General features: G+C 42.5%; 1 protein-coding gene across 9 annotated transcripts in view; it reads left to right on the forward strand.

Moving 5' to 3' along the window:
• Positions 1–1,882: 1,882 nt before the first annotated feature.
• The window catches only part of tenm2a (teneurin transmembrane protein 2a), a 214,887-nt gene continuing 201,963 nt past the window's right edge, over positions 1,883–14,806 (forward strand). For 5 of the 9 annotated variants that reach the window (XM_056382483.1, XM_056382484.1, XM_056382488.1 and 2 more), the window contains exon 1: positions 1,884–2,452. The gene's annotated coding sequence lies outside the window, so the exon portion shown is untranslated. Of the gene's footprint in view, positions 2,453–14,806 lie in introns of all 9 variants that reach the window. The other 4 variants (XM_056382479.1, XM_056382482.1, XM_056382485.1 and 1 more) reach the window with 1 other exon arrangement.

Genomic DNA, 14,806 nt, shown 5'->3' on the forward strand with positions numbered 1-14,806 from the left:
TGATCCATCACTTTTTAAGATGGCAGTTTCTAATTATGGCACTAGGCGAACGGGTGGAATAGAAATACTAGGTAAATAAGAAATGAAACCTAGCGCCTAACTAATTAACAGAAGATTATTTTCTTTTGATTTATTGGAGACAACCAATTTGCTCAACATTGTCAGAAAAGTAGAAGAGATGGATTGCCAGTGGTGCTTTACATACCACTAGAGGCCTTTGGTTTGCCCTAATGTAGTGAAAGAGAGGGTGGAGGATTGCCACGATTTGATCCTGCTTTATGGCAGGAGGAGGCCCATGGGCAGCCTGTAGGCAGAAGCTGGCGGCTGTCTACTCTGAGGTCAATTTTAAACCGATGAGCAAAATGCTAGTCAGCCACCCATGGCTGCAGCTTCTGGGCGATCTAATCTGGGTTTGTTCACTGGCTGGTCTCCACATCTATGCTCACTGGCTTGCCTGTTATAGGACATATTAGGGCTAATCTCTAGGTGTGTCCATATGCAAGGACTTAAGTGCAGACGGATGGAAAGGACAGATTTAATACTGCTGACATCATTACTCTCAAATCCTCACTAACACCCAGGGAAATGAGGAGGGTAGGTGCCGGGTTTCGAGTGTCTATTATATTTTTTAGCATATTAATCTTGGCTCTTGGCTTGTGGAATGACAGTTTATATGAATACTACTGCAAGCAAGGAGACGTTTTTGTCAACAAGCTTATGTTGCTGTGTTTTAAAGGGAGCTATACTCAGCTCATTATCTTTAAGAAAATAAAAACTCCACAATGGACAGTTTGCAGAAACTGTAAAGCTCTGGACAAGCTGCACCTGCATGATTAAGAATGGGCACCGTGGGCCCAAGTCAGAGCTTGTTTTTTTTAGGTTATCACTTGGGGACTTTAAAGTGGTTCAGTACGCCATCCTAACCTCATCTGCATTTTTCATCTCGTACTGCACCTGTGTTACCCACTAGAGATCCAATGATTCCCTCCTCTTTCCTTTCACCCTTCGTTCTGGATTTAACCATGCCATCTGTGAATTCAAATTACATTGAGGTTTCAAGATTTTACTTATCCCATAAGCTGACGCCCTTATTTGTCTCAATCAATATATCAGTGATGAGTAGGGTAATGTATTGCTAAAACAAAATGGGGAATGAAAGAGTTTAAGGAAATAAATAAATAAAGCCAAAAGTGGGAGGTTTATGTCCCCTGCCAATCCCCAGCTATGCATAAAAATGCCTCTGAAATGAAATCTTTATCAAAAGAGCCACAAGGTTCTCCTTACAAGGTGTTTTCAAATAAGCGGGTGTTATTATCATACCTCCATTGGGAAATATGCATTTACAGCTTGGAGAGTGAGAAGCAATAGGGTAACTGTTAACAATGTTTTCCCTAGTTATGGTGCATAATTGCATGCTTCTGTTATTGCACCTTTCTATTGCTGCTAATACAGAGAAAGCCCATTAGGCAGTGTGCTAATGTGAACAGTAGCCTGCAGTGCAGTGGATGCACTGTTTAAAAAGAGATGCATGAGGACCACTGTAATGAGCACTACAGGCCAGCGGAAGGAGGGAACTAACACCCAAAGCAGGCGTGTTCAAGCTCTGAAATAATACAGCGAGAGTCAACTTTGCTTGTTAGGCTGTGGATATGTGTGGCAATGTGGCTGCAGCCTGTTTGGCACAATGGGACTGACATTTCACTTCCTTAATAAAATGTGAGTAATCATATAATAATATTCAGCGTGGAATCACAGCAACAATAATAACACATAATGATCACATTATAATTGTTGCATACAGTGGGCTATATAGACATTCTGAATTGTAATTGCTTCACCACTGCTGATCCCTGCATGTCATCTTGCAGGGATGCAGCTGCAGCCAACAGCCCACAGTGGATTACTCTCTACACGCGCTGATAATGACCATTGACTTGGCTTGGCCGTGAACGCGCGCTCCGCGAGCCCCGGTCATTCCTCTATACTCTATACTGTGTGGATCACCGCTCTCTGGCTGCCGCTGCGCGCAGCCTTTGTCGATCGGCCGTCGCTCACTGTTCAGAGCATGCCCGCCGTTTCTCCGCTCTGAAGAGAATCAAGGGAAGACGTGCCGTTTGCGCACAGCTGCGTTCGTCCGCTTTTGCTCCATCTTTACCAGTGCCAGCGCTGCTCCCCGTAACGCAACATCAATGGATTGCTCCGTTTGATACCCCCCGGTTTGGTGAGATGTTGTACTGGAGGCTCATAGCCTCGACCCTCTCCATCAGCTCACCCCCCTGTGCTCTCATCTCACTCTGTACGCAGTAGCGGCTTGCCAGAATAAAGACAGGTCAAACAAAAGTATGCAATAAACAAGTGTCAAGTAGCTTCGGGCTGGTCGACTGGAGGGAAGGAAAAGTTCAAGTTGAAGAAGGAGGATTATGCAGTGAGTGCCGCACATAGCTGGAAACAGGTACGTGATATTTCAAATATATACGTCTCCCTACGGAACCATATTTACGCGTTCCTGTTGTTTACACACCAGCTTGTGTGACCACAAACAGCACATGTGTTCTACGCAGTCAGTTCTTGTGGCAAGTAGGACGGGGAGGGCAGCACACAGCGATGACATTGAGGTGCCTTTTATCGGAATAACATTTGTGGTCCTCATGCGAGCCTGCACTTGGCTGGCACTGCTCACACAGGGCTCCCTTCGTGTGTCTGCGGTGTCGTTTATGTGTCGTTTGTCCAGCTGTTTGGTTTATCAGTTCCTCGGCGGGGATGACCTTATAGGCTATGGAATCGCTATGGAGTTTTGTGTGGTTTCAGAGGTTTGCACACAGCGCATCTGCATGGCATGCCAACACAAGCATCCTTACGGTCTCCGAAAATTCACACGTGTGTCCCGGTTGTGTGTGCGGAGCCTCGCCAAGGGTCAGGTGGAATGTTAGACCTGTGGTGATGAGAGGGGCAGGTTTTTTTTTTTTTTTTTTTAGTTCCCTTTCCGACGCGTTTACGGCTACCGCAGCGCAGGCATCCTCCTCTCATCTCATCGCTCCCCGTATACAAGCGCGAGAAAGTGAGTTTGTCCTTCCTTCGAAAAAACAGATGCTTTCGCTTCATCATGACTAAAATGGAGTTACCGGTGCGCTTTAATTGGCTGCTGGACCTGTCATTACCGCTCGTCTCCTCTCCTCAGGACGCCCACAGCGCTGCGTCGCCGCGGTGCGTCCGCCAGGCCGCAGCTGCCGCCGCGTAATTCAGCCTCTTCACATTTCACGAGTTCATCTTCTCAAAAGCGCCTTCGGCTACACTGCACTTTATATTTTCTACAGTTTTTGCACTCATTAATATTTCACCTACTTGCTTACATGCTGCCATATCATGGATTAGAAATAATGCATGGTGTTATGCTTTACAGAGGCTAAATCAAAGGTCCAGGCAGTACTATAGGTCTGTGTGGAGTTGTGTTGAATTTTAATATCGTTTCTCTGCTGCCATGCTCTGTGTTTTTTGGTGACACAGAGAGGCTGAAAGCCACTTCCCAGCTGGCTCCCTTCAAGCTGCAGCGAGGACCATAACACTGCAGGATGGAGCTTACTCAGGAATGAATATTCATTGGGCAAGAGTGAGACTTTTAGATAAGGATGTGATGCCATATGTGCGTGCAAAGTTGAAAGTTCAATTAGAAAAAAAAAAGAAGAAGAAAAACAACTTTTGGAGTCACTTGTGTATCAAGTAAGGTGTCAAGGCATAAGGCCCACACACCAGCTGTAGATCCCAGAGCCGCACACAAACACACAGATGCCACACAGACCATGATGATGAGGTGCCCTGCTGAGATTCACACTTCAATCTAACCGGTGCAGTTTCTCTCTGTGGCCCTTCTATCTCCTCCTCCACCTTTAGCTCTCGTCGAGCCCGCCTGTGTCTGTGTGATCTGTCACACTCTTTGATCTCTCTCCCGCTTTCCATCTCTCCATCTTGAGCTTTTGACGGGGGCATATAAATAAAAAAAAAAGAAAGAAAGAAAGCAAAGCCCTCAGATTGGTGAGTGATCATTATTGGCACATTTAAACACATGCATGTGGAGACACAAGTGCACACTGTCTACTGTTTAACCCACACACACATTCAGCCGCTTTAACGCTGTCAGTCTCTAACTTGCCAGGCGTAATCATTATGACCAGTGTGTTGTGGCTGTGTGTGCGTGTGTTGTGTGTACATACGTGTAGCGAGCCGCAGTCTTAAGTGCTAATAAGAGCTCACACTGGACAGCAGCAGGCCGTGTCAACCACAATCTCCAGACAAGCCCTCAGGGTGTCCCATTTGGCACGAGTACACACACTTCCTCTCTCACTCACACACACACACACACACACACAATGTGCACAAATAGGCCTGAGAGGTTTAGACTTGACTCAAGGGTCTGAGCACTATGGGTTCTCTGAGTCCTTGTCCTTGTTGGACCTTCAAAACTATTCGACAAGATTAACTATGTGCTGTTACTATGGAGATTTTTTGCAAATGCAAACTTTCATGAGCATGCAGAATATGTGTTAATTCACATGTGCATGTGATTAGGGAGTGAATCGCTTTCTGTTAATCCATCTCCTGTCCCACCTCTCTCTTCCTCTATGTGGGTTACGTATTTATACATGTATTTTACTGCAACACCTGTGAGGCCTGGAAAGAGGAGCATCAATCTTCATTAGACTGAAATGAGGCTGGCCCTGTTGAATAAATGACTATCACTGAGTGTGTGTGTGTGTGTGTGTGTGTGTGTGTGTGTGTGTTTGTTTGGCTTTTGGCTGTGTGTATGTGTGTGCACGCATGCTTGTTTTGAGCCCTGTAGCCCGCTCTGACCCGCTCTGACAGATGACTGCAGTGATTTCCAGGGTTCAGCAGATTAGGGGATTAAAGACTGAAGGCTTCACACAATAACCCTAATGCATGCGCAACGGCGGCAAAAGTGCACACAGACGCGCATCAAACAAACACACAGGGCTGTGGGGCCGATCAGAAACCGGCGGCATCCAGTGTGACCCCCTTGTGCTGTGTGTTGAGCAGATAGCACTGTCCACATTCACATCGGCAAACAGATGGAAAACAGCATTAGAAAACCTCAAGGGTCCAATTTCACTAATGCCATTTTCACACTACAGGCGTGACCCGTATTGGTACTGAGAGGACAGTTAATACATTTTGTCCTTCCCAACCAATTCAGAACCCACTCAGTGTTAGATAATGAACCAACATAGTGGGCTGAATGTTTTCAACTAGGCCAGTGAAATTTTGCTGGTGATTTACAGCCAAAAGTCCCTTTCAAACACAAAATGGGCACCATTGTGTTCATTGTTTCAAATTCTGTCAATGATAACTACATTGCGGCATGTCAACTGATGTCAAAACAAAAAAAAAAAGCTGCTCATATGTCTCTCAGGTGTAATTACCTGAGAGGCAGTAAAGTGAACCCGAGCTGAGGGCTTTGTTCGATTTCATGAGTTGACTGGTTTGGTTTTGTGAACAGCTGTTTGCTGCACGGTGCTCTCTCCCCTCACCTGGACATTTTAACAAGGTTTGAAACGCTAAGCACTGTTGCCACAGACAGGGCAACCATAGCAACATTAGCTAGTTTTAAAACACCTTAAAACCATCAGGTCCAGTCTTGGAGGCCAAGTTTAAATTTTTATATTTGTTTTAGAGGATAGAGCAAGCAATTATCCCCTGCAGATCTACACACCTGCAGCTTAAAACCTCCAGTGTTTTGGTTTTTTTTTTTGGTTGTTTTTTTTTATGTTTTCACAACCACATCTCAAACGGTTCAGGGCTAAATAGAGGAGAGGTCACAATTGTTATTTTATCAGGTAAAATCATTTTTGAAATACAGCAAGCAGTGCTGCTCTACGGTACATTAGAGCGTGGCATCTTATAATTTGGGACAGAACAGGATAGGTGGTAATGGAAGCAGAAAAAAAACCTCTTGTCACTACTGATTAACTAAGAACACTGACCTTTAGAGAGAGGAGAAGTGGGTGAAAATGATGGTCTTTGTGACAGAATATGGAGAGAGGGTGATATTGTTTATGCTGCTGCTGTAATTGTCAGGATGCGCCGGTGAATAGAAAATATTACGCTGGGTGGCATAGCTCTATTAGAGCATGTTCTGTCCGTCTTGCTACCCTCTCAGCTATTTCACAAACTCATGGCTTTTTTGAGCCAGAAATACAATTAACTGGGTGTCATAAATCCAGATCCAGATAGAAAAACTGCTGTGGGAATGGTCTCATTCCTATTATACTGCCCAGGTTTGGCCTCTTGCGGAGCAGCTTTTGGGTAGCATGAGATTTAACAGCGTCAGAAAGGCTTTGATGAGAAAGACCCCCCCACCCACCCACCCTCCTTCATTTCTACTGCATCTCTCCAGTTGTGGACTTGCTAACTGTCCCCCCTCCACATTTCCCTGCTCTGGCTGTCTAAGTCCTCAGTTTGATCTATTCATGCTCCATTGTCCTCCCTGTTTCATATTTCAACATTTCAACTTTCAACATTAATTGTGCTCCTTCAGGGAGCTTGCCAAGGCATATGTAGGAATAGCGTGCTGTGGTTTTTCGAGAGGCTAAAATTACAAAGACCTGCTGATGAAGGAGCAAATTACATTAATTGCAGTAATTGATTAATTGGTGGGTAGATCAATAGAAACCACAGAGTATGAAAAAAATACTTGATGACAGCTCCCATGGCTTTCTGAAGAGATATTTTAAGACTTGCGTTTTGACAGAGGGAAAACTAAAAATATGTATTTCTTTTCTTTTCCTTAAGAGACTGTAAGGTTGAATCTTATTAGATCTGATTAAAAGTTTACATGTGATAATACTACCACTGCGAACCAAAGCTGTAAATGAACAAAATCCTTTTTCTATGATTGCATCAATCAACAGTCCTCAAATAATCTTATTTTCAATGACTTGTGGATTGACTGAACTAATTAAATTCAACCGAAACCTTTACATCATTAGCATCCTTAGGGAAAAACACCATGACGCACATACTGTTGCCCCCTGTAATCTCTTTGGATAAGAGCAGAGAGGGATCACTTCTGTGGTGGTACACTGGATGGTTGTGTGTAACTCACTGCCACTAAAATAGAGCCCTTGATATCTTGTTATTGGAACAATGATTCTTGGAACTGCTGCCAAGACACATATTAGTTGTGAAATTAGCCACAGAGACCCTGACTTAATATGAAAACGATTATAGATGTTGTAATTCAAGAGATAGGCTGAAATTTTAAAATACATAATTGTCTAAGATTTTTTGGGAGCCTGCATCAAGTAAATATTACTGGTTCTGTGTCTGAAGGCGTTTCATCATTGGCCGTAGCTTTCAAATTCATTGCATTTGAGTATTGTTAACAGCATGTTTTATTTTTCTTGGGTTAACATGAAATCTGAGGGCCATCAGCCTGTTCCTCTCATCTGTCCCTTGCGTACCCTTTGTGACCTTTATGGCCCATATTTTCCTTTTTTAAAGGGTTTTTGTATAGCTCAATACGGTGCGATGAGTGCATGCATGTGTGTGTGTTCGTATGTGTGTGGCGTGTGACACCAGGCATTAGCTGTGCTTTAGAGAAAGTGACGCTTTTAGAGAGCAGCCTTCATCTTGGATTACCATGCTCATGGATCCTGTGGGGGTTTTTTTTTTTGTTTTGTTGGAAGCGAAGACAGAGTGGGATGATATTTACTACATCTGTCTGACAGCTGACCGACTGGTTTTAACTCATCCTCCTCACAAGCTCATGCATGGTGCTTTTGTTGTGAGCCTCCTGGTTACATTTAAGATGAGCAAAAAAAATAAAGGGCCTAACTCGTGTGAATACATTCCCATGCGCCGGCGCATAATGGCAAGTACCAAGCATACAGTAGAGCACGCTATGTCAGAACCTGAATTAGTTGATGGTTAAAGAGAAATTTTCCACACCAAAGCTTAAAGAGTAACTTAACACTAAATCCGCTGTTTAGAATTAATACACTACAGATACAGTTCTATCTACTGATTGATACTGGTCCCATTTTACCCACGGACACTCTGCCCCCAAACTATGGCAAGTCATGTAAATATTTTGTGCTTTTCAACTGATGCTTGGATAAACAGCGATTTTTAGAGTAAATGATTAATCAAAGAAAATAATCAGCAGATTAATCAACAATGAAAATAATTGTTGCTTGCAGCCCTAATTGCCTAATGAATGAGTTCATTCAGTTGAATGTCCGTAATCAGTTGAAATAACTGAGGGGGGGGGGGGGGGGGGTTGATCCCATTGTAAAGTCATTTTGGTCCCATTGAAGATGCAAAAGCAAACAGACTGCCTGTTGAGCTCTGCCAGGCCACAATGAATCAAACAGAATTCCTTGGCCGACTTTGCAAAGCTAACTTCAACACTAAATAACCAGGAGGAGCCTTCATGTGTTGGCCCCTATGTGGCAGTGCAGGGTTTTTCTTTTTAAAGCATTTCCCCGTCTGTGTGGAGAGGCGAGCAGCCTCCCTGACAAATTACAAATTCTCCTGCTTCTTCCTCTTGTCTTTGTTTTGAGAAATGCGGTGAAATGTGAACTTGTCCCGCTGCTGCCCTGAAGAGGAGGGTGTGGCTTGGTTTGAGTCATGCTCAAAGAGACTGCCGAGTCATGACTCACAACCGCAGACTCAGTCGAGCACTGACCCCTTTGCTCCTTCGCCCTGGAAGTGTAGTCGGAGCAATCGCTGATGATGTTTGAGGATCCTTTGTGGCAGTGAAGCCTCTTAATAGCCTCAGCCTTTTGTATTTCTAATTACACTTAAACTGAGGGCTGTGCAGGTTGCATGAGGCCGTGCTGTAACCCTGGCTAGTCGAGGAAAACATCAGCCGAGGGACACATCCAAGCACATGTGCATCCAAGCATACACACATGCGCACACACACTAGCAATTCCAGTGACTGTGGCATTCCCATTTACTGTTGCTTAACTAACTTACCCTTGATTTGTAGGAACATTCAATTCCATGCCTTTCACAGCCAATGGAATAACCACAAACAGTCGGCAGCAGCCGATGGGTTCTGGAAATTTAGTATACACTCTATCCCTCTATTGCTTATCCCCTCTTTTTATCTTTCTGTCTCTCTTTCTAAGTAGACATGCCTAGTTAGAGTCTAAAATGGCCTTGTGAAGGAGGACGGGAGTTAAGATGGCATCCCCAGAGACTTTTCAGAGAAGTAATTTAATAAACTGTGATATTTTCCCACTCCACAAGGGAAAGGGAATAGGCTCAGAAAAGTAATGAAACTCAGCTGTTGAATTTTTAATATTAAAGAATCAATTTCCTGTACTTGAACATAACCAAGGAAGACTGTGCTCCTCCACCTGAGCTGCAAAATGCACAGCACAGAATTGACTTCCGGCTGGCTTCCCGTTCCCACTGTCGGCAGGTGTACAGATTTGATCAAAACATTTGTTCAGCAGCATCTCCTGGCTCCCATCTGCCAGTGAACATTTGAGTAGCAGCTAGAAATATAGGCTGTCCTAACCGCAGTCACTGCTCAGAGAGGGGAATACTAACTATAAGAATAGATACATGTCTCTGTTAATTATTTATGAAAGTATGAGCATAAAAAGCATAATTCAAATTCAAGCTGCAGTGAATCTGCAACTCAAGATTTGAAAGCGTGCAGGTACAGTTTGATCTAAGAGATCTTAGAAGAATTTGAAAATGTGGCATGGAACTATAATTTCTGAGCATGCTTTAAAAGAACATGTCCATACTTTATCTGACTGTTTGGGTTTTATTTATTTCAAAGTTACATCTTAAGCCAAACAAAAACAAGCAATTGGCCATTTTGGAGCTTGATGCTCGTAGAAGAAGAAATTCTCTAACAAGATGACACCTTCACTCCCTATAGGGCTGGGCAAGTAACTGAAAATCTTAATCTTCCTCTTGCGGTTAATTCGGTCAACACTTCACCCAATGTGTGCGTTTATAAACTGTCCCCTTTAAAAAAAACAAAAAAACAAACTACTACCTAGTGTTCAGTCACGTGCCTCCACCCCGTTCGACTAACATTAGTCCGCATTCACTCGAAGCGAAGCTGGCAATATGGATGACACAAGTGCAAACATTGAGCATCAGGTTACGTCCACACTAAAACGTTTTAGTTCTAAAACGCATCACTTTGCTTACGCCTGGCGTCCAAGCTACGTTCTTCCAGCCTCTAAAACTGGTCCCGTTTTAGTTTGAAAGCTCCAGGCTTGGATGCATCATTGTCAAAACAATGATGCAGACACCCGCCTCGCCTCCCGATTGGGTCTCATCAGTCACGACTGCCAGACAGCGGTGAATGCGACATGGATAGTGACCAAAGGTAACGGCACCAATCTGTTCTATCACTTGGAACAAAATCCATGAACGCCGAAGTGATCGTTCATGAATCGTTATTGAGGTAAAAATTTGAAATAATGGTCATATTGATTTGAAGTCATGCAGCTGTAAATAATTACTGCAATTGATAGGTATATTTTCAGGTGTCAATAAATGTAAAATGTGTGTTTACACAGCTTGCTCTAATGTATTTGGAAAATGAAAACGATGTGATTAGAACAAGTGATATGAATATATCAAGACAACATAATTTAAATTGAATCATCGTCAATGAGTTTCCACTCAACACTACTTTCAGGTCAAATCTAATGGATTCCTAGTATCCTAGAAATTACGTTCAAATTGAACAATTTTGCAACACAAGATTTATGTCCAGTGCCAACATTTGATGCCAATTTACTTCTATTTACCAATTCACATCTTTTATGCAGCATGTTGACTAATAGACTAGACAGACTAATAACTAACGATCTAACCTTCACTTCATCCTAACTATAATTTATAAGGTTTTCCAAATCCATCCTGTGGTCACTACATGCCGAAACAGTAAAAACAAATCATTTACCAAATGTTTGAGGGTTTAATTTTTTTTTTTGTTGTTGCTTAAACTTAACCAGAGTTTTGCATATTTATCCAATATCACTGTTCAGTCTGTTAATTAAACAAAAAAAAAGCTAATTTTGTATGGGCTCAAAACATAAATCACACCCACAGTTTTGTCTCGATTTCTTGATTTAAATAATAGTTTGTGTTCAATTTATTTAATTTATTTTTCATTCATCCAATCGTTTTGACCTAAACAGGCCTCTGTAATGTTTGATTGATCATTAGATTGGACACTGGTATTTGATAATTAGCTCTGTTTCCTACCTTTCATGCTTCTGTCAAGGCTGTTGTTTGTTTGTCTACTGCCGATACACAATGACACTCCTTTTACCCTGACTCCACCGCTACGTGTGGCAGTGAGAGAGAGAGAGAGGTCAGGTGATGATTTATGACCGCGATGCTGCATTCCAGCACAGGATGATTAATCTCTTCTGGGAACACTTCACGAGTACAAGTTTAACCTACCTCGGCCTTGCACACGCATGCACGCACACACGCCAGTGTGCACACAAAAACGCAAGCACACACACGTGTGAACACATGCATGCTCTGCATGCCTGACAAGCAGGACATAAACGCAGGGCCATAGTGCATGTAGGTGCTTTTGTATGCAATTCATGTGCATCTGCCCCCCACACCACTCACGCACACACACACACACACACACACAACCCAAACCCACCCCCACATACACCCATCCCCTCTTTTAGTCTCTGCTTCCCCTGCTCATTCTCTCTGTTTCTCTCCTCACTAACCTCCGTGGTGCACTGTCTCACATTCACCCCTCTCCTCTTTCGCCTCGTCCATTCATCACAAACAGTCACAGATGTTCACACACACAGAGAAAGACAGTGAGAAGGGGAGGGAGAGAAAAAGTGAGTCTCTGTATAAGGCCATTTGGCCCCAGCACCACTGAGCATAAGGCCATAGGATTAGTGCTGCTAGGTGCTAAAAGCTTCAATGTCTTAGTAAGCACAGAGAAAGGCAGGGACTGGCTGTATCTGTGTGATACAGCTGTGTGTGTGTGTGGGTGTGTGTGCGTGTGTGTGTGTGTGTGTGTGTGTGTGTTGGTGTGTGTGTGTTGGTGTGTGCATAAGTGTGCACACTCAGGTGCTCTGTGCAGGTAGAAATACTCTTTGGCAGTCCTGACCCGGCATATTGAGAGGATAAGTGTAAATACCACAGGCTGCATCTGAAGCTCTATTACTTGAGCACACTTCAACGAATCGTTCCACAGTTATACTCATTGAAACACAGAGGGTGGTTGAACACATCTTTATTGTAATGAAGTCATTTATTGTAATGGAGAGCATTTACAGTCAACTGTAGCTTAGATTCCTGCGCTTTTGTCATTAAGGCTTCCTTGTCTCTCTATCAAGCCTGCTCTCTCTCGCTGCCTCAGTGTGTTTCTCTATCTCTCTGGTGGCCAGCTTTAGCCTGTGGACACAGTGACCTTCGGATTTTTCAAAGGGATTTGCAGTGGTTTGGACTGTTTTAAGAAACATTCTGTCGTTGGGCAATTAAACATTTTTAGTGAGGCCCCATGTCCTCAGGCATATAAACTATAATTCATCACTGAGAAATGTGCAACAGAGAAAAAAAACAAAAAAAAACACTAAATGATATCAACATGATTGATAACACAAAAATAAAACCAGTTATGATACAGTTAAAAGATGGAGTGTACATTAAGTTTGTTGTTAAATGTATCACATTGTGAGTCATTCATTGTTATATCAGAGATGTGCTTAAGCTTAACAGTACTTAAAGCACTCACATCACTGGACTGTTTATTGTTTATGGAGTCTGCTGTCATGAAGTAGTTTGCCCTGTTGTCTTGCATTATAAATACTGATCAACACAAATGTTCTGTACAGTTATTAAAGTTGTGTCCTTTTAGTTGCATTTAGTACTGGTCAGTTTGGTGACAACTGTGGTGATTGGTGGTAACACCAATCGCAAATACAGCAAGCACTCCTTTGTCCAAAAAACAATGCATTCAAACAAGCTGATGTTTTAGGGAAAAGTAATTGCAACAAATAATTGTTCCCTTTGCTTCACAAAAAAAGCCACCTCATATTTGGCCAGTAAAGCTTTGAACAGTAAACTGTCAGGATAGACTAAAAGAGATGAAACAGTAACGATGAATTATATGCCATGGGGTCCAAACTGTCAAAAATGAAAGTGTGCGGTTTGTAAGATGCCAAGAAAAAAAAGCCATTCCTTGCTCAATTTAGTGACAGAATTCTTTATGGGCTAAAAATATCCATCACACCCTCAGTTCAGTTGTGGTTTCCTCTCCACTCTTGATTTAAAGAATCATTCCCATTTTTTTTTTTTTTTTTTTTTTAAATTCTCAACAGTGTTGACCTTAACAGACTTATGTGACATTTGATTGATCATTAGATCAAAAGATGCTTTGCTGTGAATCCCCTGACTATGAAAACAGTTTGATTCCAATGCAGGAATGGTGGACCCCACCAGTAGCAATAAAGACTACGGTATAAAAAGATAATTATAATATGTGCACCAGATACATTAGTTGGTTATTGCTAAAAAAGCTTAAATAAGATAAATAAGATCATAATGAATGAAAAAAAAACATGAAAATATTTACAAATATATACAATTTTCATTTATATCTCATGTCAGTCAGTCTCACTGAAAACCAACTTAACCCCACATCCACCTATCACTGCTGTTGCTAACTACTGTTATATGGCCAGCAGCTGCCACTCCACTGCAACCTATTTCATTAACTAATGGTTATCCTTATCTTTATTTCTACTATACACCATATTTAAACCTATATTTAATCATCTCTGCCATCATGTCACATGTGTACACTGAATGTTATGTCTTGGCTCCATTCATTCTGTTCCCACTGGGGACTTTAGCTTGTGTCTCTGCCCAGTGTGAGATGGCTCTCTGATTGGATAGGACAGCGGCTCTGAAATGAGCAATAAGTAGTAAAGTATAACAAAAATGAATCGAATTAAACTGCATAATTAGCCTGTAAGCACTACACTTGTGTTCTCATGTAGCTCGAGACACAGAGATTACAGTGGAGGATAAATACAAAAGAAAAGTTCAGTTCAGTAAAGTCATATCTAACATAAACATATAGTCACACTTGTTCGTGTGCCATCTCTTTTTCAGTGTTAATCCTTTATCTCGCACCCGCTCAATTCATAACAGAGGCAGTGTCCATTATCAAATGTGAGGACTGGGGATAGCAAAAGAGTGCAGTATGAAGGAGAGAGAGAGCGAGAATGAGAGGGCGAGTAATGTAATCCTTTGTGAAAGTGCCATCATATTACCCAACCCCACTCAATCTCCTCACCAGCTACAGAATAGATGAATGTCCTGGATGATTCTAATCTCATCACACACATACACACATTACACACACATGTAAGCGCACACAGAGAATGACTTGTCTACACCATTCATATTTGATGTTTACAAAGGGACGGTGAATAGTAATAACACGGGTGGATGTCGTGATGTTATTGTGCTTGAATACTCCCTCTGAGACATTTGTGTGTGTGTGCGTGAGTGTATGGGAGTTACATTTATAATTTCTGGTGCTTAAGGTTAATTCTTCTACTTTTAATTATGACCAGGTGTCATCCCGCCTGAAGATTTCTGTAAGTGCTGAGTCCTGACGGGGCCCCCTGTACGATGTGACATCGTGGATAATAAGGGCACGTCACATCAGAGAGAGAGAGAGAGAGAGAGTGTGTGTGTGTGTGTGTGTGTGTGTGTGTGTGTGTGTGTGTGTGTGTGTGTGTGTGTGTGTGTGTGTGTG

The sequence above is a fragment of the Seriola aureovittata genome, chromosome 8 (assembly GCF_021018895.1).
Source record: "Seriola aureovittata isolate HTS-2021-v1 ecotype China chromosome 8, ASM2101889v1, whole genome shotgun sequence".
Classification (NCBI taxonomy): Eukaryota; Metazoa; Chordata; class Actinopteri; order Carangiformes; family Carangidae; genus Seriola; species Seriola aureovittata.